Source organism: Anopheles darlingi, chromosome 3 (assembly GCF_943734745.1).
Source record: "Anopheles darlingi chromosome 3, idAnoDarlMG_H_01, whole genome shotgun sequence".
NCBI classification, from domain to species: domain Eukaryota; kingdom Metazoa; phylum Arthropoda; class Insecta; order Diptera; family Culicidae; genus Anopheles; species Anopheles darlingi.
Window position 1 is genome coordinate 68,898,468 of NC_064875.1, and position 23,656 is coordinate 68,922,123.

The window sequence follows — 23,656 nt, forward strand, 5'->3', positions numbered from 1 at the left end:
CCAGTTACGGGGCCGGGCGTTTTGAGATTTACCAACTCAACTGTGAGAAACGGAAAACAACCGCCAAACTCTCCCCCCTTTCGCCACCTTCTCCCACGCCGGTCGATTGTACGAGGTGAAAACAGAAAATGGTTAATAAGGCCGCAACAACACCAAACCCTTGACCAAAAAACACTGACCACCCAACCGACCGCTTGAACTGCTCCGCATCCAAAAAGCGTCGAAGTCATCTTTTATGAACGTTAGATTAATAAGCATTATTGACTTAATAAGCCATCGTTCTAAGTTCTAGGAGTTCACTCCTCTCCCCCACGCACGTTGCTGCCACCCGTGGTTCTCATCGCGGCATTGTTTGATGTCTCCGCTGACTGTTCAGCGTCTGTTTCGAGCATAAATGGTCAACGGAACTACCACGGAGGGGTCGGTTTGGTGGACAGTTTATGGCTCGCATCCAGGTGTGACGAGGTAACGTATCGCGAGCACCAAGTCCAAGCCCCGTCAAAAAGGTATAAGCCATAAGCAATTTATGGGCTTATGTTGCGAAAGAACACGTGGTCGAGGAGGGAAAGAAATGCGGAATGGTGGCCGCCGGCCACCGGCTTTATTGCACCAGCCAGCATGCTACCGTCCCTGTGGCGCTTGCTGTGGTCAACGACGACGACGACGACGACGACGACCATGGTTGCCACAACTAATCGGAAGGATCATCGATGGATTATGAAGTGAAGTGAGGGCGCAAGCAGCGCGTCGAGCTCATCGAGGTACTTGGCTCTAATTGGATATGGTCTGTTGGAGAAACGGGTATGCATCAGCGGTTGCCACATGCGATGGGCATATCCGAGACCACGGCAGAGGAAGGGGGAGCCTCGGGTCTTTAAAGATACTTTGCCACTGATAGAACTCTACTGTTTTGGATACTCGCGGGGGATCTCAAGATCATTTGCTGGCGTCTAGGAGAAGCCCACACGAACCTGCTCCACATTCCAGGAAAAAAAAACGCTCATTTTAATTGCACATTTTTCCAAAGATTGCACCGCGCGCGGAATCATCCCAATTTGACGGATTCCAACCCCCAAACCCAGGCATTCCTCCCACGGTTTTATGTCTTTATTGTTGCAGCACCGGCAGCAACGCGACAAGCGACCAACAACAGGGCTCACGGGGATGATCATCATTCGTAAGCGTATCGTATAGTAATCAGCAACAGCAGCAGCAGCAGCAACAGTAGTAGAAACGCGAGAAGAAGTCTCAATATTTATGACGGAACGAACGAACGGAGTTGCGCCTTAGTGGACGCACCTCAAAGTGCAATCTGATCCACCCCTCGCGGCCAAGAGGGCACCGGGCACCGGGCAGCGGACTGCCACCAGCAGCAGGACGCGAGCCTGGGAGCCTGGGAATGTCGAAAATGAGACACCATTAACCTCGTGCGCGCGCGCGCGAGAGAAATCTGAGAAATGTCGAAAATTAATCATTATAAATGACCTCCAATTAACCGTTCGCCGTGTCAGTGACTCACTCCGGTGTTGCTGGTGCTGGTGCTGGTGATGATCGTGGTGATCGAAAGGGACGATTTTTGCCAAACCAGTGCGCACACGCCACGTGGCCAGATCGATTGGTCGAAATGATGTGGGTTACACATACACACATCAGTGACCACTGAGCACCGCGTGCTGGAATGTAGAACACCGCCAACACGGCGGTTCGATTGACCCTCACTTAACGGCGCGCAAATGGCGAAGGTTTTTCTGGCTCGAAATTTTCCTCTTCTCGCCCCAGCGGTGGTGGTGGTGTCGCGGCTAGGGTGCATCCATCCACGCACCATTACGAGCCAATTACTGCGCGCGTAGTTCCGTGGAAAAATGGGGGATGATTTTCGAAGGGGATGGGGGAAGGAAAATTAGCTCACAAACAGCGGCCTACCAGCAGCACTGAAAAAAGGCCCGGCGCTGGATGATGATTGAGCCATCAGCAGCAGTGACGTGATTTGGTTACGTGTGGCCCCAGCCGCACCGTAATTGAAACTAATGGCCACCGTCGTAGCACCGTGGCCTTCGGTGCCGGTTTTCTAGTCAAAAAGTGATTTTTCAAAATTTACCCAAACCATCCGCGATGCACGACCACCAGATTGTGAGGCCCCCCTCCCCGGTTCTGGGCCTCCTTCATTGGGGCAACACTGAACTAGAATGGCCACTGACCTGATGGACGTTATGTTGTTTGCAACAGTTGCACGCTGCAGCCGGCTGCTGCATTCGATGTCATCAATCATTCAGCCCAGCAAAACATTCTCTCGGACTCTCTCGCGGAAGGTGTCCAGCATCACCATCATCATCATCATCATCATCATCAGCATGGGCAGCATGGGCAGCAGATTGTGGAGATCGGTTATGCACATTGTTTGCAATCCATTTGCATGAATCGTATCATTACGGGGGTGCAAGTGCCATTTAGGAGTGCCAGACCGTGATTAACTTTAATTACTCGCGGGACACGATCGCTATCTGCTGCCGGTGCCGCTGCCACTGCCGACCGCGCCCCGATTTGCATTTGCGAGGCAGATCATCATCCGTTGATTGTGCAGATCATTTTTAATGATATTCTAGCATAATTGCCACACTGGAAAACGGGAGGGGGGGGGGATAATTAAATGGGACCAGGTCTGCTGGCTGTACACGCACCCTCGTGCATGCTTGCACACGAAGAGCGCACATGAGTGCGCAGTGCAAGAATGCAGAATGCACCGCTCGACCATCGTCCGGGAGCACCAGCAACGAATAAAAAGGTTGGTTGTGCTCGAGGGTTGGGTCGAATATGAATGTACATTGTTTGTGAAACACGTTCCGATCCTCTCTCGCTCTTCTCTCTCACCCAAAGTGATGTCAATCCACTAACAAAGGCTAAGAGGATCTTCTGAAAGCTTTTCCTAGAACCCGGGAACTGCACGGTTCAATTGGAGAGCGCGTCTGATCTTTTCGCTAATTATCGAATTGTACCGCGTAACTTGATACATTTTTTGGGGCCTGATCGCATTTGTCCATCGTCGAGTAATGATCGTGTAAAAGGGTAATCAGCATTAGTTCCCTCTAGCCTTGTCCATGCTTTACACCTATTGGTGGCTTATGAAACAAAAAACTACTTTCGTTGCGGTGCACAAGTCTCAAGTGGAGTTCGTGGCGTTCGTGGCCCTCAAGGCTTTGAACGATCACGATGGGTGTGAAGCATTGAAGTCATTATCGACGTAGTGGCTACAATTAGACGCAAGTGTTTGGGAAGGATCAGGCACACCGGCAAAGGAGATGAGGCGCAACAGCGTAAAGGCAACCTCCGGTCCGGAAAGTGGATAACTAGCTCCAGGCTCCTCTAATGAGCCTCGACAATTTGGGAGAAATGCATTTGCCCGTCGAAGATCCTGTGAGCAGTGCGGTGGGAAACAATAGAGCGTGGGATCGCTACGCTACGTCCTTTTTCTTCTCCCCCCCGTTCCTCCATCCACTCTCACTCCTTCGCTACCTTCACTTCTTTGCCTAGATACACACAAATATTTATGATAATTTATCGCATTATGAGATGAGCCGTAGCCGGGAGCGCACTGCACTGGCTGCTGCTGCTGCTGTTGCCGAGGATCGTTTTGCGGATGTTTTCTTTCCCTTCGCCCAGGATGTTTGCCATTTGCACCCAGGGTCCCGGAGGTTTCGTTGTTTAGAGTTTTCTCGGAGCGTAGTTTTATCATAAATCAAGCTCATCTTACGCACCGAGCCACCGACCACCGAGCGGCCAACAAAACGTGCTCCGCCAATCGTTTGTAGAAATCCCTCCGAAAGCACGTCTACGATGACAGGAGGGGGGGATAGGGTGAGAAAGGAAAAAGGGTAGCCTAATCCTTTTTGTTGTCATCACGTCCGACTGCCGTCACGGATCCCAAGGATCAAGGTCGGTCTGGCTCACTGGCTGGCTGGCTAACTGGTTGACCGGAGGCAAATGTCCTAAAACAACCTTCCCAGGAGCGAGTGCGGTTGCAGTTTGTTCTCTGGATTCCTTGTTTTCCGCCCTCTTTTGTTGTTGTTTGTTTGCTGCTGTGCGGTCCTGCTGCGAAATGTCCTTTTTCGTCCGCATATTTTAGTGTCCGTACGACGCATTTTGCAAGGATGATCGATGATAGTGTGTATCATTGTTTGACATCACCGTCATGGCGTAACTTGTGTCTTCTACTCCTTGTGAACGTATTTTCCTATCATTTCTGCTCCCTCAATCCGTGCGCTTCCGGACGTGCCGAATTGCCGTGCCAAAAAAGGACCTGATCGCAGGACAATATACCAGACTTCTCGGTCGACCAGTAATAAAGTATAAACAAAGAGCGAAACAAACACAACAAAATTACCAACAACACTCCCAGGGACCTGAGGCATTGAAATCGAAAACATGGCTTCCCGAAGAAAAAAAAATCATTTGCAACCTTAAGATGCTCCGTGCTTCAAATGTGCCGCTCTCGGCGTCCAGAAGAGACCCTTTTCTTGGGCGTGCACGGTCGGATGGCCCTTAGGGGGTCCAGGTAAATCAATTAGTCGCCCAGGACGTGTTTGTTTAAGGTTACGACTTATTCCCGTTCGCTCCATTGTGTTGACATGTACTGATCCGTATCGAGGACCTCGGCGGCCAGAGGGTCTCTCCTGTCCGCCCTGGTCACGTTTTTGCCACGGCAATTGCCGGGCGGGACGACGTCCTGGGCCGGCGGTGATCATGATCTTCTGTCTCTTCGATGGTCTTCTTCGTTACTTCGGTATTCCCAATTCGGTACCAGTCTGTTAGGTCCTTACTCGGTTTTGCTTCCAAGATTCCTAGCGGAGGTCGAGTGTCTGTGTGTCTGTCCGTCCGTCCGTCCGTCCGTGTGTCCGATAATCGGTCGGTCCAGTGCCCTGAATGCTAATGTTCCCATTTGCAACGGTCATGCTCGCTTGATTGACTGGGGGGGGCTGCGATGTGGTTTTGTGCAAACACGATCATCCCTTATTTGGTTAAATGCAGTTTTGCAATCCGGGATCGTAAAATTGCTTAAACGGCTTAGCTTGATTGTTTCGTAAAGCCTGAAAGATGTTTGGGATTCTTCCAGACCAAGAAACGGGCCCCTCTCCTTCCCATTTTTCGTGGCTAATGCTTTCCTCAGCTGGCCAAATATTTAGCATACAAAACGAATGTCATCTGGACCATTGGCATTAGGGTCTTGGAATGGATTAGGCGGTCGGTCGTCGTGTCTGTGTGCATCGATGTCAAATAGATTTGATCTGAAAATGGGCTGATTGGATCGTCAATTGCGAAAGTAGTTGAACAATTTCATTTCGTTAAACAAGTCACATTCGCCGAAGATCAATGGTCATGATCCTCAGTGAGGCCGCTTAAATTTATCTTATAGTTAATCGATGTCGACAAGTGCTTGGTGTCCATTATGCGCATCTTCCACGAAGCAACGAGCTACGATTGCTGTATGTATCGGTGGGGGCGGAGTTATGCTTCGATCATTGCGTAGCATAAAAAAGAAGAGAGAGAGAGTCGGAGAGAGAGAGAGTTTTGCGCTTTGAGATGAGAAACTCAAATGAACCTTTTTGAATTTGAGAATGAATTACTCATTTTTTCTCTCTCGCAATGAGTTCTTCTGATCGTCTCGATCCACCTCGCGACAACGCACAGAACCCCAGGAGAGCCTTTTTTTTTTGTTTCTTCGAAAAGGAATCCAGCGCTTAAACACCTCGACTTCCAAAAAACCAGAACGCAAAAACTTCTTCTACTCTTGTGTGTCGACGGCCGGCGGTGGCGAGAATTCTGGCAGCACACCGGAGATCTCGTTATTGTTGAAAAGCGGCGGACGACGACGTGAACCCCAAGACAGCGCGATTTCGACTTCGGCGGCGACGCTCGACGCCATGCCGACGAGGTGGCGCACGCACGAGTTCCAAGAGCTTCATCTGTCTCTCGCTCTCTCCTTCACTCCTACCGGAGATATGCTCCTTGGTCGTTTGCGAGAGGGAGATGGAAGGGCCAAAGGGTTTCGACGAAATTTCCCGAACGGCCCAAGCGAACCCGAAGCCGAACCGAGGTGGCGAGTGAAGCACGTTACCGAGAATGTAGGCGGATGAAGGTAGGAATTGATTTTATGTTGATAAACTAATTAATTGATTATGATTTCTGAAGCCCAACGACGAGCCCTTTTGCATCTCGATCGCGAAAAGGGTTGACGGGAACATTAAACAATGTAAAGAAGGGTTTAGGGCGGTGGGCAGAGGATCAACAAGCGAGACGAGGCTGATGACCGCCTTCGATTGGAGTATTGATTGAATTATTAGAATAAACATGCTTCACAAGAGATTATGCTGAATGTAAAATTAAAACCATTATGAACTGATGAAGGAGGAAGTTGAGCATTCTTGTTGAAGGCTTTTGTAACTCTCTATAGTAGTAGTAGTATCTATACAATAGACATTTAATCGGAGCATAAATCGAATGATGGAATACGAAACAGATGAATCGTTGGGTATTGAACAGAACAATTGTTCATGACGACGATGATTGTTAACAATTTCAAAAGATCAACGAGAAATGAATCGGATGGAAGACAAATTATGCGACGAATTTATGCAACTTCTATCAGGTTATTGCAGATAACTTATGGACAATCAGTATCGTCAAATACATTTCACATTTCTATCGACTTTGTTGTTGAACTTTTTATCTTAATATTTGGCGTAGAAGGGTTTAGAGAAGGGATATTGGGAGTAGAAGAGATGCACCTCATTTTGCAACGGTGTGAATATCAAGCTGAATTCTAAACAAAACCATCGAAACATCACCGGTCACACTCGCAATTTGATCCTCTGCCCACCGCCCTTAACCCTTCTTTACATTGTTTAATGTTCTAGTAAACCCTTTTCGCGATCGAGATGCAAAAGGGCTCGTCGTTGGGCTTCAGAAATCATAATCAATTAATTAGTTTATCAACATAAAATCAATTCCTACCTTCATCCGCCTACATTCTCGGTAACGTGCTTCACTCGCCACCTCGGTTCGGCTTCGGGTACGCTTGGGCCGTTCGGGAAATTTCGTCGAAACCCTTTGGCGCTTCCATCTCCCTTTCGCAAACGACCAAGGAGCATATCTCCGGTAGGAGTGAAGGAGAGAGCGAGAGACAGATGAAGCTCTTGGAACTCGTGCGTGCGCCACCTCGTCGGCATGGCGTCGAGCGTCGCCGCCGAAGTCGAAATCGCGCTGTCTTGGGGTTCACGTCGTCGTCCGCCGCTTTTCAACAATAACGAGATCTCCGGTGTGCTGCCAGAATTCTCGCCACCGCCGGCCGTCGACACACAAGAGTAGAAGAAGTTTTTGCGTTCTGGTTTTTTGGAAGTCGATGTGTTTAAGCGCTGGATTCCTTTGCGAGGAAACAAATAAAAAAGTAACCCCAGTTTCTGTGCGTTCTCGCGTGGTAGGTGTGAGTGTTTGTGTGTTTAACTTGTGGGCTCCCTTTAACCTTGCCCGCTCACCCGATTATCCTCGCCCGGTGCACCATCGGTCCGGCTCCAGATAATTGAATCGTCCCATCGGGTGTGTCGATCGTCCGATCAAGCGAGCGAGCGAGCGAGCTAGTGTTCGCCCCCTGTGTGCTGTGTTGTGTCTGCCGAGAACCACGTGTCCCCTGGCGCGTTTCAAGGAATCGCATCCAAACACACAACCGTGGTCCAGCGGGCGGCGCGTGCCATTTTTGCGGGTAACGCAAAAGTCCTGCAAGTGGTGTGGAAGTGGTAATTAGTGGTGTTTGTGTCTCTCTCTCTCGCACTGCTGTGTGAAGAGGCCTCTCGGTCGCTGCCGCGACGAAAGAAGTGCGAAAGAGGTACGGCCGGCAAAAGGGCGCGCCACGATAGCGAGCCAATAATAATACAAATAATAATAATAAAGTAACAAAAGGCCACGACCGTCGGCCACGGAATTGTGTGTAGACGGCGACTTCTTCGACCGTCTTCCTCGATTCTTGTTCGATTTGTGCATCCACCGTGCGTGCGGCGACCGCGAATGCTGCGGGTGGTGTGGTAGTGGTGGTGTGCCGGGTTGGTTTATATCCTTTTGTGCGCGACGAAGTGGCCTCTGCTGTTGGTGCCGGTGTGCCGCGTAATATTCGCAGAAAAACAAGTCAACTCAACGTTGCTCGCGCTCGTCCTTAAAGAGGTCCGAGTAGTCCGAGTAGCAGCAGTCCGAGTACTAGTAGTAGAAGTAGTAGGCTGTTACGCGCAAGTGACAAGTGCAGTCCCCGTCCCGGTCCGGTCTTTTACGTAACGAGAAGTGCGCGTGAGGCCCCATGAGGGCAACATAAATCCGAAGTGAGGAGCATACTTGTGTGCCAGTTGTTCTCCCGGTTTTTGGTGGAAGAAGCCTTCAAGCAACATACCCCGTCGTCGACCGTGTATCGGATCGGAAAACGGAAGGAAGTGCTTTCGTTACGGGCTCGGTTCCGGTCACAAATTCGCGTCCAACTCCGTCCGTCCGTACACCAGACTCCCACACCAAAAACCAGAGCATGATGGGTAAGTTTCGGCATCGTTTGTCAGCGTATTGCTTCCGCACCATATCCTTCACACACAGAGACCGAGCGCTCTGTTACACGGGGGGCCAAGGATTCCTTCCAGTAGTAGGTGTCTAGCCGGTGGCGGCAGCGTTGACGATGTCTGCAAAGTTTTCGCATCGCTGCCAGTTTCGTGGCCGGTCATCTCGCATCGGGTGACATCTGTGTGAAGGGGGACAACATAAGAGGCAGGATTTATGCGAGATCAGGATACGACGCGCAGAGCGTGTACCGAGCAGCAGGCGAGCTGCAAAAATTTATGGCCACAATTCGGGGGTGGGTGGGAGGGCAATCCCCTGACCTGACTCTTCCGGACAATCCCGGATTCCGGAGGGGGAATAAAAGTAAATTAATGACTCAGCCTCTTCCGAGCGTTGGTTGCTTGGATAGATTACTCAGCTCACAGCTCGAGCATTGTGTGGTTCGCAGGGGACGAAGAGGAGAAGCATGCCATGATACGCTATCTCAATCCGGAGGCGATGTTGCGTAAGGTTTTCTTTCCGGTATTTTCTTGATTTGATTCAAGTGTCTTCCACCCGGGGGGAGCTGGAATTGACCGAAGCTGCTATACTTTCTGACGGGTGCGTCAGTGACATCTCTTAATCTTCGATGAAAGTTCGGAGATAGCAATCCGGGGAAAAAGACTTTTCATTGCCGATCACCGATTCCATTGTGTTTGCAGCATTGGGCCGCTACAGCTCCTTTAGCTCCCGGGGATTGTTCTTCTTGGAGTTTTCCAAAAACCAAACGAAAAAAATCGGAATCGAGTGCCCCCTGTCTTGTGTGCCACTTCCGGGGACGCGTTCGCGAGATGACGGTGGCTGCGGCGGTGGCGGCTGCGTGGTTTGTGGTGTCTTCCACCATCCAGCCACTCACCGTGTAATCACCGTGGGAGATTTCCATTGGAAAGATGTCTTCTCATCATTTTCTTTCTGTCCAACCAACCGCCCCTCGAATCGTTTGGCTGCCTCCCGACCCCCTTTCCCCCCACCTACCCTCCCCTCCCGGAAAGGTGTCATGTTTGGTTTGCTTGGCAGGGAAGCGACGGTCCCGGGGAAGCATTTGGAGAGGCAGCGACGCGTCGCGTGAGATGGATCTCTGGACTAGAGTGTGATCGTCGGTCGGAGGGAGTCACCACCACCTTGGTTGGTGGGAAAACTGTGGAAACAAACCACACACTACTGGGAGCGAGCGGATCACAAAAAACCGGTGGAAAAATCTCTCCATTCCTCAAAAGATGTGTGAAAAATACGGGGCCTTTTTCGGGGGTTGGAAAAGTGGAGAAAGTATTCCGCACCTCGCGCCGCCTTCCTTCCTTCCCTCCCCATCTCCACCTCGCTGAAGATCGCGCGATCGTGCAGCGAAGAGATGGTGGTGATTTCCCTTTTTTCCAACGGCATCAAATGTGGCGCTCCCCGGGTCCATATTGTGCAACAGACACACCAACACACAATGCATTAGCACCCCCCTTTCTCTCTCTCTCTCTATCTGTCTCTCGATGTGTGTGATCGGTGATCGACAATGATCACTCCGAATCAATTGCATCATCATCATCATGGTTTTTGGCAGATCAATAACACAGATCGGTTCCATGTTTTGCAATCCACCGATGAGTGGCATGCCAGAGACTGTTGTGACCCCGGGATGATGGGACATACGCCTTTTCTGGTGGGGTGGTTTATGTTTAATTTCATTTCATGACCATAAACACCCCGCGCCAGTACGCGTGAGGTCGTCGTTAGTGTACGGGAAAGTTTTTTCCCCTCATTTTGATAATTCGCTTTTCGCTCCCAAAACAGCAGCAGCAGCAGCGATGGCGGGGCGGGCGCACAGCCACGACCGTGGTCACGCAACTGGCTGGTGGGCCTGCAAAAGTTTGATGCAAAAAATGCCCTTTTCCGTGGGAAAAATTCGGAAAACCGTACACCACACACTTTTAGCGCTGTAGGTGTGTGTGTGTGCCTGTGTGAAGTGCGTGTGGAGAGTGAAATGTGTTTATTGAAGCGCCCGGGGAGCGCCAGCACAAACCAGGTGTTTATGTTGCGTTCTGGACGGTCGATGCTCGGTGTTATCATCACCTCGGGTTAGGTGAGGAATTCTTTTTTTCGTCTTTTTGCGACACTCTAAACAGGAAGACAATCCAACCGGATGGCCATGATTTTTCGATTTTTGTCGCAATCCGCGCTGTGTACGTGTCCCCACCCGGCAAGGGGGGGCATGGAGCAACATGCAATGGTTGTCGTCACGGTAGAATCTTTTTTTTTGTTGTTATATAATTTCGACGCCATATCGAGCGCGCCATTCTGTGATCGACCACGTACGACGCTTTAGCACAAGTTGCATAAGAAAAGTTGTTGTTGGAGCACGACGACTCCGACGACTCCGACGACTCCGACAAACGGTGCGGTTTGGCCCAGATTCCCGTTTCTTATGCGATTCTCCACCCGGATTTCGGTCCAAAAATGAAGTTTATGGAGTCGGTGCCGGTTCTTCTCACCCCGCATATGACGTGGGGAAGGGAGGAAAGGGGAGAGAGGGAGAGTTGCAAAACTCGGCACCACAAACCACCTTCGCCAGATAGTTTTCCTCCAAAGGAAATAGCATACATCATGGTGGTGGTGTGGTGGTGGAGTGTGCAGAACGGAAGGAAGGAAGGAAGGGCACAGCTCATGGCGACCGCGACCAACCCCCCCCCCCCCCCCCACCTCAGACACGCGGAACGCGGTTCCGGTTCGCTGCACACGTTGCTGCAGCCCGTGCCCGCGCGCTCTCTCTCTCTCTTTAGAGTAGAGAGAAGTGAGTGACATGCGTGCTGTTGCTGCCAGAAGAGAATCCAACAGCCACCGCCACTGACTGCTGCCGTCGCCGTCGATTTGCGCCCCATTTTTTATTGTATGTTTTACCACCCCACCCCCTTTGGTGGGTGGGGGGTGGTAGAAGGCCACCTCTTCCTGGCAGCTGGTACCGGTGACCATTAGTTCCCACGAGAATTTTCCAATTTGGCGAGGTCTTTCCCTCCTCCACCCTGGCTGCAGTGTGTGTGTGCTGCAGAAGGCCACATGTGTGGTGGTGCGGGAGGTGGCAGGTGTGATAAAGTGATTTTATTTCTCTTCCCTCGTCTCTATTATGTCTGGCAAGGATGGAGACTAGAGGCGCACAATGGCCCTTCAACCCCCGAGCCACATGTCTGGCTGGGAACTCCACCACCACCGAGAGGGGTCCGTTTAGTGCGTGGCCATTACCCCCTCCCCACTCCCCGGGGGAGTACCCAGGAGAACACATGAGGGGTTCAATTAGGTTTGGCGAATAGTAAAATTAATTCACTTCGATAAATTAGCGTCTAGTGCAGTTGGCTGGAGTCATGGCGGAGGAGTTCCTCTTAAGATACGACGTAAGACAATTAGTAATGGCCGCTCTCTCCACTCGAGAGGAGGAGGTGGAGGGATGATTAGTCTGCGTTTGCCACGTATGATTCAATCGTCATTGTAGAAGTGAATCATACGGCGGATACTGCCTTCGTCATGACAATACCATTCCACCTCCGCTGTCCATTGATCATCGATAAGACAAGAAACGGTTGTCGGCGAGAGGTGAGTGAGCTCACCTGTCCCGGCTTCCGAATTCATAGCTCGCCAGCCAGCTCATTACTCACTCTTATCGGGGCTAGACGCGACGCGACGCGGGCGCTGGATCCGGGGCGCTCTTGAAACAAACTGCAAAAAGCCCGACCGGACCTGGTCTGGCCTGGCGGCGCGTTATGAAACATCCGCTGACGCCACGGTCTTATCGACCTTCCCCAATGTACACTGCTCCACAAACAACGAGCCCAAGAGAGAGGGAGAGAGAGTGAGAAATTCCAATTGCGTCACTTTTGTCGCCTCCCGAGTGCGCATTGCACATTCCATTCGCGCGCAGATCGCCGGCGACGTGTCGTGTCGTGTCCGGTGCAAGGTGCCGGTTAGTCACTAGACAACTCACTTGTGGTGACGCAGACCACAACACCACCGGCCGGACGGCCGGCCTTGGGGGGTCTCTCTCTCTCTCGATCGAATGGGAATTCCCTTTCCGTTCTTGACCTACAGCAACGATCGTCGATGACGATGATCGTGTTGGTGGCGCCTTCAGCCAGCGCCAAGGGATCGATCTCTCTCACTCACTCTATCTAATGCCTGCAACAACACATGCCTGGTCATCTCATGATCACCACACTCTAGCCCTGGCATATGATCATCATCGACGTGCGGATGCTAGTCCAACACGTATCTCTCTCTTTCATTCGCTCTCTCTCTATCTCTCTCCCCAAAAACCTATTAAACCCCCTTCGATGGTGAAAAGCGAAACTGTGCGCGGCCTCTACTCCTTCCCCGCGGTCCGCTCTCTTCTCCACTTTCTTTCACCTCGATGGCGATGATGATGATGATGATGATATTCGATACCACCACCCTAGGTGTGTTCGATCTTGATCTTCTGGGCGCTGCTGGTGGAGGTCTTTAGGGCGCGTTGATTTCGTTACGCCCCTCCCCTCCCCTCCTCATCCTCGTTCTTCCTCGGGGCGTGCCCTCCGCCCCCCACCGGGGTGGGAGGTGGTGAGCTTTCAATCACTCAATCAATCCATCTCGTAGAACGTGTGCCGCGCGTGTGTGTGTGGTCTAGTGCTGGCTGGCTGGCTGGCTGGAGCGCCGCCGACGGCCATCATCTCACCTTCGACGGCCGCGTAAATGGTTTGTCCATTTTTCATCCCCCATCACCGGGTGGGTGGGGGAGCTTTTCTATGAATGGAGAGGTGAGGCACCGCACGAAGCGAGTCTTGACGTGCGCGCGCGTGCCTCCTTGAGAGGAGATCCCCGGTAACACCGGTAGACCGACCGATCGGCCGCCAGTCGATCGTTAGTCATTCATCTCTGCCCCTCCATACATGGTACTGGCGTGCGTGCGTGTGTGTGTGTCACCATTCAGTCGTACCGTTAGACGGTCTGTGACCTTCAGAGCTGGCGCAACAATTCGTTGGCAGGACCAGCGCAGCAGCAACAACATGCCCAACTAGAACGCCTCCAGAAGTGTGTCTCTCTCTGTGACATACATCCTCCACCTTCCGGTGGTGTTGGTCTCGTGTCTATAACCCCCCCTCTCGTCGTGTCTATCGTAAAGTGAGAAAGTTAGTTAAGCGGCGGCGCGCCTCACGGATTAAGCGTGTCGCCCGCTCGCTCGCTGCCTTCCATTCAACTCCAAGTGGCCGCCAGCGAGCCAGCGAGCTGAGCTACCCTCTCTTTGCGCTCTGATTCACTCTCGACTATCACTCCCTTTGCCTCTTCTCTACCCTCTCTCGTGGCTGTTGTTTCATTAAAATGCATTTCCTCTGCGTGCGAGAGCTCTAGCTGGCTGCCTGGTTGGTTGGCGCGCGAACGCTCGCATCGCGTCCCCCCGGAGTGGAGCAACGGAGGAGTGGTGAAAACGCGAAATGCCCGTTTTGAAGCTCATTTTGAAACAGAAGAGTTTGAAAACACAGCAGCGCAACGCACGCGCTCATCCTCCCTCTAATGCTCGCGCACAGATTAATGCACGGTTGGCTGCACTTTTCGGGAAGGGGGAGGGGGGGTGGTCGCTGGTGTTGGAACCCCCGAAAAAAAGGGGGGGAAGCAGCGCCGGGGGAGGCGGGTGGTGCGCCTTCTAAACCCGTTATGAGGTCCAGTTTGCTCCAGTTCACAGCAGTTCATGCCTACCTACGCCCCCGCGGTGATGATGACATATACACACACACACACACACAGACAGCCACCGTTCCAATCCGTTGCACTTTATGCAAAACAGCACTCCATTTGGTGTGCATTCGTGTCTACCGGTGTGGTGTGTGTGTGTGTGTGTGTGTGTTTGCATGCAGTATTGTTGCACGCGGCAGCGTGAATGCACTTTTTTGCATTGTGAATTGGTTGGTTGGTTGGTGGAAAGGGGGGGTGGTGCTGGTGCGATGATCGATGCTAATCGTGATCGCGTCCATTATCGTTCACACTACTTTGCTCAGTTCTCACACACAATACCACGGCGTGCCGTGCCGGGCGTGCGTGCGTGCGTCTGTGCGTGTGCAGTTCACTCGGTGCATTGTGGTGCATCCGGAAGAGAGACGATGACGATGATGATGATGGAAAACAAAGTCAGATTAATTATTGACGGTTGCTTTTTTGCTGGCATTTGGTGCTGGTGTGTGTGGGTGGTGGACGTCTCTGACATGAACTTCCTGTTCCTGTGTCCCGTCCCTTCCCGGCATTGCTTTCATCGCCACACCATAACCAACCATTGGTGGCGCTTATTGTTGGCGAGAGGTTGAAGAGTGTACGTACGTTCATTAGTTGTCAGTCGTTGTCGTCGTTGGCGTCGTTTCGATGGACCTAACCTACCTTCTTTCCTGTTGTGTGGCGTGGTGTTTCCGCTCCATGTTCACGTCCTACATAGGATGTCGTTCAACTGCTCGCGAGACACACACACACATTATGGGGAGGGGTGCAAGGGCATCCAGAAGTCCCAACAAGCGCTCAGACTCCTCAAGACCCGACCAGACAGCCGACTGGTCTGGTCTCCTGCTGCTGCTGCTGCTGCTCCTGCCGGCGGTGGCGGTGGCGGAGGTGCAGAGGTGACGTAAATAAATAAATAAATGAATGAAAGTAAGCACGCGGGCGATTGCGCCCGTCGTGTTGTGGGCGAAGGAAGGCGGAGTAGTAACGCCAACGGATGATCAACGGTCCGCGCTTCGAGATCCCTTCCCGCTCCCCGCAGAGATGGAGGAGACCGGGATGACTCATCGTCGTCATCGTCGCCATGACCACAACACACACCTCGCTACGTATGGCGGACGGAGTTTAAGACAACTTTTTGGAGGCCCGAGACACATTGTGAGGTGACTTCTTGTTTTGCGCATCTTCGGAGTGCGACTCCGACGAAGAAGATGACACACTGGTTGGATGCTGTGCGTCCCGCAGCAACTCCCGGGGTGGTCTTTTCTGCTACAATAAACAAACTTCTTCTTCTGCTTCTTCGCTCCTTATGTTTACTTACTTTGCTGCAAAAGTTTGATGCGTTCGTACCATCGCGGTTCGACTCCGACTGCTCCAAGAATCGGGGTCAATCGGGCGCGCGCTCCTTCCTTCGCGCATATTATGCTCGCTTCTTCTTTCGCTTTACCGATGCTGCGGCTCCCGTTGTATTGCTCCATCCGATCTCTCTCCAACCATATCGACCGGGCATAATTGAGACAATTTTCTGGTGCATAAAGGAGGGGGGGCGGTGCCGCCCTCTCTCTTTCTCTGTTTCGGTCTCGCGGATTCAACGGGGGATGGTTTTGTTGGTTGGCTTTGCGATCATCATCATGATCGTTGTGCTGCGACATGATCGGAGAATCGGTTTTCGAACGGTAAAAATGGTTTCGGAAAGAATTCGGATTTTCCATCCTCCTTTCCTCACCCTCATCATCTATCGCTGCTTCTGTTGCGCCTTTACGACGACGTCCCCTTAGGTTTACGGGTTCCAAGGTTTAGTGTGAAGCGTGGAATTAGATTTACACCATGATCAATCGATTAATTAAATCAATTTTCGTAAAGATCATCCCCTACCGATGGGGCAGCAGGGGGGTGGGGGTGACTTCGAAAAAAAAAACGGTAACCTGAAAGACAATACACGATCGCCTGACCGCCGCGGACCCTTCTGTCGGCGGCTGCTGTTTGTTGTTTCGCTTGAAGTCGCGTGAGAACCACGCAACGCGCGCCACGTTCAGGTCGATCGGACCACTGCTCGATCCTTACTCTCGATCGTGTCTAATGCGCCGCGTGGTCTCGATCTAGAAGCCCAATTTCGGAATGCTCTCCTTGCAACGCGGTATTGTAGCAACACGGAAGCATCGGCGACCGATCGATCGATCGATGGATCGATGGATGGATGGCGAAGGTTGTAAGATGGAAAGTGAGTGGCTCGTCGCCGCCTGGCGGCTACCTGGCCCCGCACGACGACGGGGGGTTATCTAGTTTCTGGCTTCCCCTTTGCAGCTCATTAGATCGATCGATCGATCGACAGAACGAGCGAAGAGCGAACAAAGCAGCATTCTACACGACGACCGACCGGTGCGGGGAATATGGCGCTTCAGCGGCGCATCGTTCCTACTCCGGAGTATCCGGACCAGTGGAGCGATCGATCGATCCGCAGGGGAGGGGGGGGGGGGAAAGGCCTCGGAAACCGGTGAGAGGGAAGCTTTTCTTGCCGGCGGCAGCAGGCAGCAGCAGCAAGAACGAGGATAATTACACGCGTGGCCATTCGCGATGGCAATTAAGCTGCGAGCTCGAGGTTATATTTAGACACCTCTCTGCCGGTGGTGGTGAATGTGTGTTCCAAATCATATTTGGCATGTTTTTAGCATCATTCCGAGTGTAGCTGCTGCTGCTGCTGCTGCTGCTCCTGGCATCTTCAATCACGCGCGCGCCCCAATCATCATCGCCCGGTGGCCATCATCTTTAATTTCCTTTTCTTAATCAAATCCTCCTCCTCGCCGGCGGTTGGGGGGGCCGTCGGATGGGGCGGGCTCCTGATTAGCAAGCCACGAGAGACCCCCGACGTATGGGGTGTCGAAAAGCCGCCTAGCCCCAGAACCACCAGCCAACCAGCCAGCATGCCAGCCATGTCCGCGTTTGTGTGTTTTTTCCGGGATTGATTGTTTTCACTCTGTTTGTGCAGCTGGCTCTTTTCGTGAGAGCGGAAGTAGTGCTCCATAGCATCGTCTTCATCACCATCATCATCATCATCATGATCCCGTAGGTGGTGGGATGGGATGTGTAGTGCGCGAGATCATCGATCGCTGTAAAACAATACATCATTCTTAAATAGCAAAGACGGACGCGCGCGCGCTCGCGCGTTAAAAGTAAGCGATCATTACGATCGCGCTCCCCCCAAAATAAGACCACGGCGAAGCTGGCGAAAGCCCCGTTGTGTCCCCATCCGGGGGGGGAAGTGCCTTCCAGCATCCCCGATATCTCTATGATCCGCTCGGTAGCGCTCGGGCGCTGCTGCCCTGGTAACAGGTTGTGTGTGTGTGTGAGCAGACACAGGAGGATTCCCAGAAGCTGCACCACCACGCTGCGGTGTTGTTCTCGGCGCTGATAACCGGAACCAATCGAAGGGGTCCGTTCGAATGCGCAGGAGGGGCGCTTTTGATGTACTGCCGGCCCGAGCGCAGCGAAGGCGCTTGATCTACACACCGCACAACCAACCAACCACAATAGAGGGCTCTCCGCGGTGTGCGGTGGTGGTGGTGCTCTGGACCCCGGAGCGAATTCGGTGTGAAAGTTGGAACTCGTTTAATTTGTCGGAATTCTCATCATTCCCTGTACACCACACACCTTGTAGAAGTCGGGAGAAGTCTAGAGCGGTGGACAGATAAGTTGTAGAAGTTTATAGAGAAGTGAACCCGACTTCACACCTTTTCGATTTCTATGTTTTTTTTTTTCGTGGGGGCGAGTGGGACGTGAGTTTATCATAAATTGTTTATTTTAAACAAAGTCTTCACTAATGAGCGGTCCGGTGGGCGAGCGGGCGGGCGTGCGAGGCCAGTATGTATGTGTGCGATCACTTCCAGTGAGGCCAAAGTGTGAATCTTATAAACACAAACATCTCTCTCTCTGCCTGTCGTGTGTGTGTGTGTGTGTGGGGGTAGTCAATGACCGCTGATGATGATGATGATCCTTGATCACACTAGACCTAGACGCCTAGCCAAGTAAGTGCTCCGGGTACCGGGCTTCCATGACCAAGAACACGCCAGAGAGGAGCTCTAGGAGAGTGTGTCTGGTTACTATCTGTCGTGGATCTGGTGGTGGTGGTGGTCCACGGGCTCTCAGCCCCCCCGATCTGCTGTTGTCCCCAGTCCAATCTAACATCGGCGCACACGTACCTGGCGCGGGTGTGCGGGATGGGATGGAGGATAAAAATAAACTTCCTCGACGCGAACCCTGAGCTGAGCGTCTTTGGGGCCTGTTATAGTAGCTACCTTATCCAATTTGTAGAAATCGACCTGTTCTCGTGCTCCACGTGCTCGCCATATTCAATTCTTGACCGAGCGCACACACACACACACACCCCAGCGGACGATCACTTTCACCTGACACGCGCTGCCGAGTAGTAATTGGGCCTGACCAGGGGGAGAGAAGACCAAAGTATCCGGTTTTACACATGGTATGGCCCGGGAGATGGTAACTGGCGCGCGGTGTTGGTGGTGGGGACCGGGGACCACATTGGCCCACCCAAAGTAAATATGTGCGAAGCGTGGAGGGCATTTCGCGGCCAGTTGTTGTGCTCGCGCTTCGTTGCATCTGCTGTTGTTGCTGCGGCTGCATCTGCCTCGTGATACGAATCTCGCGAATCGCGCGCCAGACCACCATCTCAGCATCACCGACGAGAGAGAGAGCGAGAGAGAGAGGCTTGGAGGAGCCCATTACATTCCCTGGCTGGACACACACACACACACACACACACAAACTGGACACGAGAGAACTGCCGAGAATGATGTAAGAATGGCGGACGAGGTGCGCGGAGTAGTAGTAGAGCGGAATGGTGCGGATGGCGGGCGCAGGTTGTGGAATGTTGATGTCTGCTGCTGCTGCTGGTGCTGTTGCATGCCACACAAGAGCGGGGGGAGGATCGTCCGGTGAGGTCCGCGTTCGCACACCACAACACACACTGATGAAGGGAGGGGGTCCCGGCCCAAAACCTGATTTCCCTGAAGACCGCGACTCGCGCGCAACAGCTGCAGCAAGAGCCAATACGCCGGGACCGACCGACCGACCGACCGGCACATGCTGCAGAAGAGCCGAGTGGTCACTAGGGATATCAGACACACAGACACACAGGCACACAACAACAACAAGCGGCGAGAGGGGAGCAGTGATGGTCATGGATGGGGTCCCTATGGTGGAGAGTGTGTGTGTACGTACTCCTCTGCTCGCCAATGGGGACATTCACGTGCTGATGACGCTCCGCGCTACCGCGTGATCCGGGGTGGTCTCCACTCCACGCGATCGATGAGAGTTGATAACTGAGCAAATGGGGTGGGGGCCGGGGAGGGTAGAAGGCCGCTTGTGCCTGGAGCACCAGCCTCCAGTGTTCTGGAATTGAGATAAAAGAGGTAAAATGCGATTTTTTCAAATCGTGAAGTTGCGCGCGGTGTAGGTGCTAATTAAGAAATACATTCTGCGTGCCACAGGACATGGTCTCCGTCTGCTGCTGCTGTGTGTGTGTGTGCGCGCGCCTTGCTAGACCTCCAGTTCGTGTGTGGTGGACCGTTGTAATTGAGATGCACTTGCTGGTGGCGTGCCTTTTGAGCATTTATGTCATTTGTATCCCCCCATTTTTTTTCTACGCCATTTGCGTCGCGTGGCAATAGGTTGTCAAAGGGAAAGTGGATCGCATATTTGATTTGCATAAATTAGAACCTATTAGCCCCCCCCATTCCACTTGATTTATACCGTTCTGTTTCCCAAACCGAGAAGGTCGTCCTGTTTTCTGGTCGGTCGGTCGGTCGGTAAACTTTTCGACTCAAAAGTTATAAACACTTTCTGTCACTTTGACGTGTGCGAGACGACGGCCTGTGCAACGGTGCCTGTGTGATGGTGATAGTAGGCTGTGATTCAAACGCTTTTGAACCGATGGAGTAGGGAGGGGAAACCACGATGGAAACTAGATTAATTTTTCTTTTCCAAACTTCCCTCCCGAAAAACAAACAAACAAAATACTCCTCCCTTACCGCTCGCGGGTTTGACCCGCTTCCAGGGCGAGGACTCGCACTCGCGAGCACTGGGAACTGGAGCTCTCACGGGCATCGAAGCGGCGAGTATCGTAATGTGCGGGATTGATTAATTTATAAGCATTAATTACCTGGTCTCCCTTTGGGCTGTGCTTTTGCTGTGCCCGCTTGCTCTCCGGGGTTCGAGATATGTAATCCGTTGACAAAAACATAAGGAAATGGGAACCAGTGAAAGGTAAGGGGTAGACACGGGGTGTGTAAGAAGAAGAAGGGCGCGATGAGGTCACGGGGAAAAACGAAAAACCAACACATCACACCCCGAAAAGCCGCGGTGCGCGCTTCTCTCTCTCAGAAGGAGTCTTTATGCTATCTTAATGCGCACGCCCGGTGTGGGGCGCGCGGCACATCCATTCCATCGGTGAGATCTGTCTGGGTAATGTGAGACACCCGAGACACACCACCGGCGGGTCTCATATATGCCTCTGCACCAGCAGCAGCAGCAGCAGCAGCAGCCTCTGTGAGAGATCATTTCGGCTGCTTTTCACCCATTTTTCAAGCTGGAAACATGGCGTGGCGGCGCGACTGGTAAATGGATAATTAATTGTCGGATGATTTATGCTGACCTGACCACCCGTTGACCACTGTCCGGCCGTGTGTGTGTGTGTGCGCATGTTTCTCACGATATCGCACCCTTTCGAGTGTCAATCGATACCGCGGTCCTGTGAAGGATTTTACTTCGGCACTCGATTAGCCTCGATCCAATATGTTTTGTTGTTGCGCTGTGGCGGCATCTGCATCATCAGCAGCAGCAACCCGAAAAGTAAGCTTATGCTCTCCCGATCAAAACATCTAATCCACATTCGTCCACGCCCCCTCCCGGAACTGGCCAGCTATTCAATTTTTGGAACCATTTTTCGCTCAGCCCCCCAGAGAGTCGTCAACTATGACCACCACTCCGCCGCATCGCGCAAAGCCGGGCCCAAAATCATGTCGTGTCATGTTTTTCCCCCTCCCCCTCCCCGTGGGGTTTTGTTTTTGTTTTCCACCCGCTCTCTCAACCCTCCCAAAAAAAAAGGGGACTTTCTGGCGTCTAAACACCTGCCTGACAGCGCGTAACATTACATTGTCTAACAACGATCATCATCATCATCATCATCTAACTTCTGGTCCACGGGAATGCTCTGCGAAAGCTACATGGAAAACGTTGGCATGGCATGACAACCTGACCTCCACTCCCGGCGGAGGGGACACAGGAGCTAAATCGATGCGTTTTAAAATCATGATAAGAAAGGCCCCCAGAAGGTTTTGTGTCATGTTTGTTGCGGAAGTGATCGTGGTGAGGGGATCGTTCCGTTTTTTTTCTTCTTTCAACTGAAAAGTTCTCTCCCTTGCTCTCCGTTCGTCTGTGTGTGTCATAATGACTAGCAATTATGATGTAAACAATTTCCCCCTGGCGCTTGCTGACGGCAAACGTTCAGATTTGCTGGCTCGCTAGAAGTGCCAAAGCTTCTGCCTCTAAGTACGTCGCGATCGTCTCGTGTCTGAAAAGAGAATCTGAATTCCGCCTTCTATTTTTTGGCGTGGAAAAACAGATGAACGGGGGGGACGCAAAGCAGCAAGAACGAGGAGGAATTGTGAAGGAGTCCAAGAGAATCCCTTCCCTTCCGCGATCGACTCAGATAGATAGAACGCGCGATGCTTGGTCCGTAGGTCCGTACTTTGGTGGTGGGCTTCGGTCTTTGAGAGGGGGAGGCTCTCTTCTGCGCAGGTGGAAAGGGGTCTCGAATTCCCTCGTCAAAGTCACACCCGCGCCCATGCGCCGTGGTGCCGGTACGGTCAGGCCTTATTATTTGTGTATCGGGGCGCGTTGATCGCACCCCCAGCAGCAGCCCCCATTCTGACCTCTTGCCTGAGGTCCGATTAAAGTGTCAAACTAATGTGTGTGTGTGTGTGGTGTGAAGGAGGCGGAAGTGCTAGACTCGAATGACATTCCACCTTTTCTACCTCCCTCTCCCATTCTCCTCCGTTTATGTTTTCGGTGCCACTACTGCTGATGATGCCAGTTTGCGGCGAATGACAGATTGGCGGCAGTTTGATGGCAAACAATAGATAGATGACGCGGCGTGTCTTCCGTTCGTCGTCATGATAGGGAGCATCATCAGCGACGTCCGTTGCGATGCCGCGTTTAAATTTTTTTTTTCGGGATGGAGGGAAGAGGACAGACAAGGAGAGACTGGCTGGCGGCCGGCGGCGGTGGCTTAACGTCGCTCATCAAGCCGTGAAATTATCTGTAGCCGCCCCTCTCTCACGGATCTACCGGATATGACGCTAGCAGCACACGACGCGCCGGCGAGCAATGAATATACGTCCAATTGAAGACAGGGAGGAGTCGCCCCGAAATGGCCTCGAAATTGGCATATTTATCTCACCAACTCCTTACCAGCCAGCCAGCCAGCCGGCCAGGCAGTTCAAGAACACTCTTCCTTCTTTAGGGGGCGCTAACCTCGTCGCGAGGTGTTTGCCTCGTGCTCGTGGGAACAGTCAGCTGGCTAGAGAGAGAGAAAGAGAGGTGTGAGACTCCATTTCCCGGATATGCTCCACGGGAAAAGGATATTCCGATATATAGAAGGGGATCACCAGACACACACACACACACAGGATGCTTGTAGGTCACTATCAGCCGGTCAGTAAGCCAGCCATCGAGTCAGTCAGAGGAAAACGCCAGCTCCAACGCGTTGCCGTGACGTGACGATTACGAAAGTAATTAACTTCGACCGGGAAACGGAAAAGGAACGAGTCAAGTCCAACGACCCCTGCCCCTCGCGAGTCCTCGGAATGAGCGTGGAATGGGGGGGGGGAAAGAGAGCAGGACCAGGACCACTGGAAATGGAGTAGAGCGACGAAGCGAAAGGCGCAAGGCGCAGGTCCACGAGCGTTTAATGTCCTACATATTCCAATTTTCGGCCCCCTCCGTCTGTCGGCCGGTAACAGGTGTGTGTCTCTCTCGAGCGAGATGTGCGTGCATCTAACGGCTGGTCCGATTCTCCCTTTCTCGCTCTTCTTGGCTTTTTTTTTCGGCGTCGGCGGCGGCGGCGGCAGCGAGGTGTATGTCTGGTACTCTGTCTGGTTCTGCAACTCCCGACGACCCGACGAAACCTAATACCAGCTGGAGTTGGGAGCGCTTTAGAAGTGTATCCAGCCAGTCAGCCACACACACGCACAATGTTCTCCAGAGTTTTTAAGGCGAGAGGGGTATATGGAAAAGGATCTTCGACGGACTTCTCGGG

General features: G+C 52.4%; 1 protein-coding gene across 2 annotated transcripts in view; it reads left to right on the top strand.

Annotated features, from left to right (window-relative positions):
- LOC125954830 (protein rhomboid) overlaps positions 1–23,656 on the top strand; it is a 62,999-nt gene that overhangs the window by 16,398 nt on the left and 22,945 nt on the right. The window contains exon 1 of one of the 2 annotated variants that reach the window (XM_049685464.1): positions 7,328–8,561. The exons of the other annotated variant lie outside the window; for it this stretch is intronic. The gene's annotated coding sequence lies outside the window, so the exon portion shown is untranslated. Of the gene's footprint in view, positions 1–7,327; positions 8,562–23,656 lie in introns of those variants that run through there. 2 annotated transcript variants of the gene reach the window in all.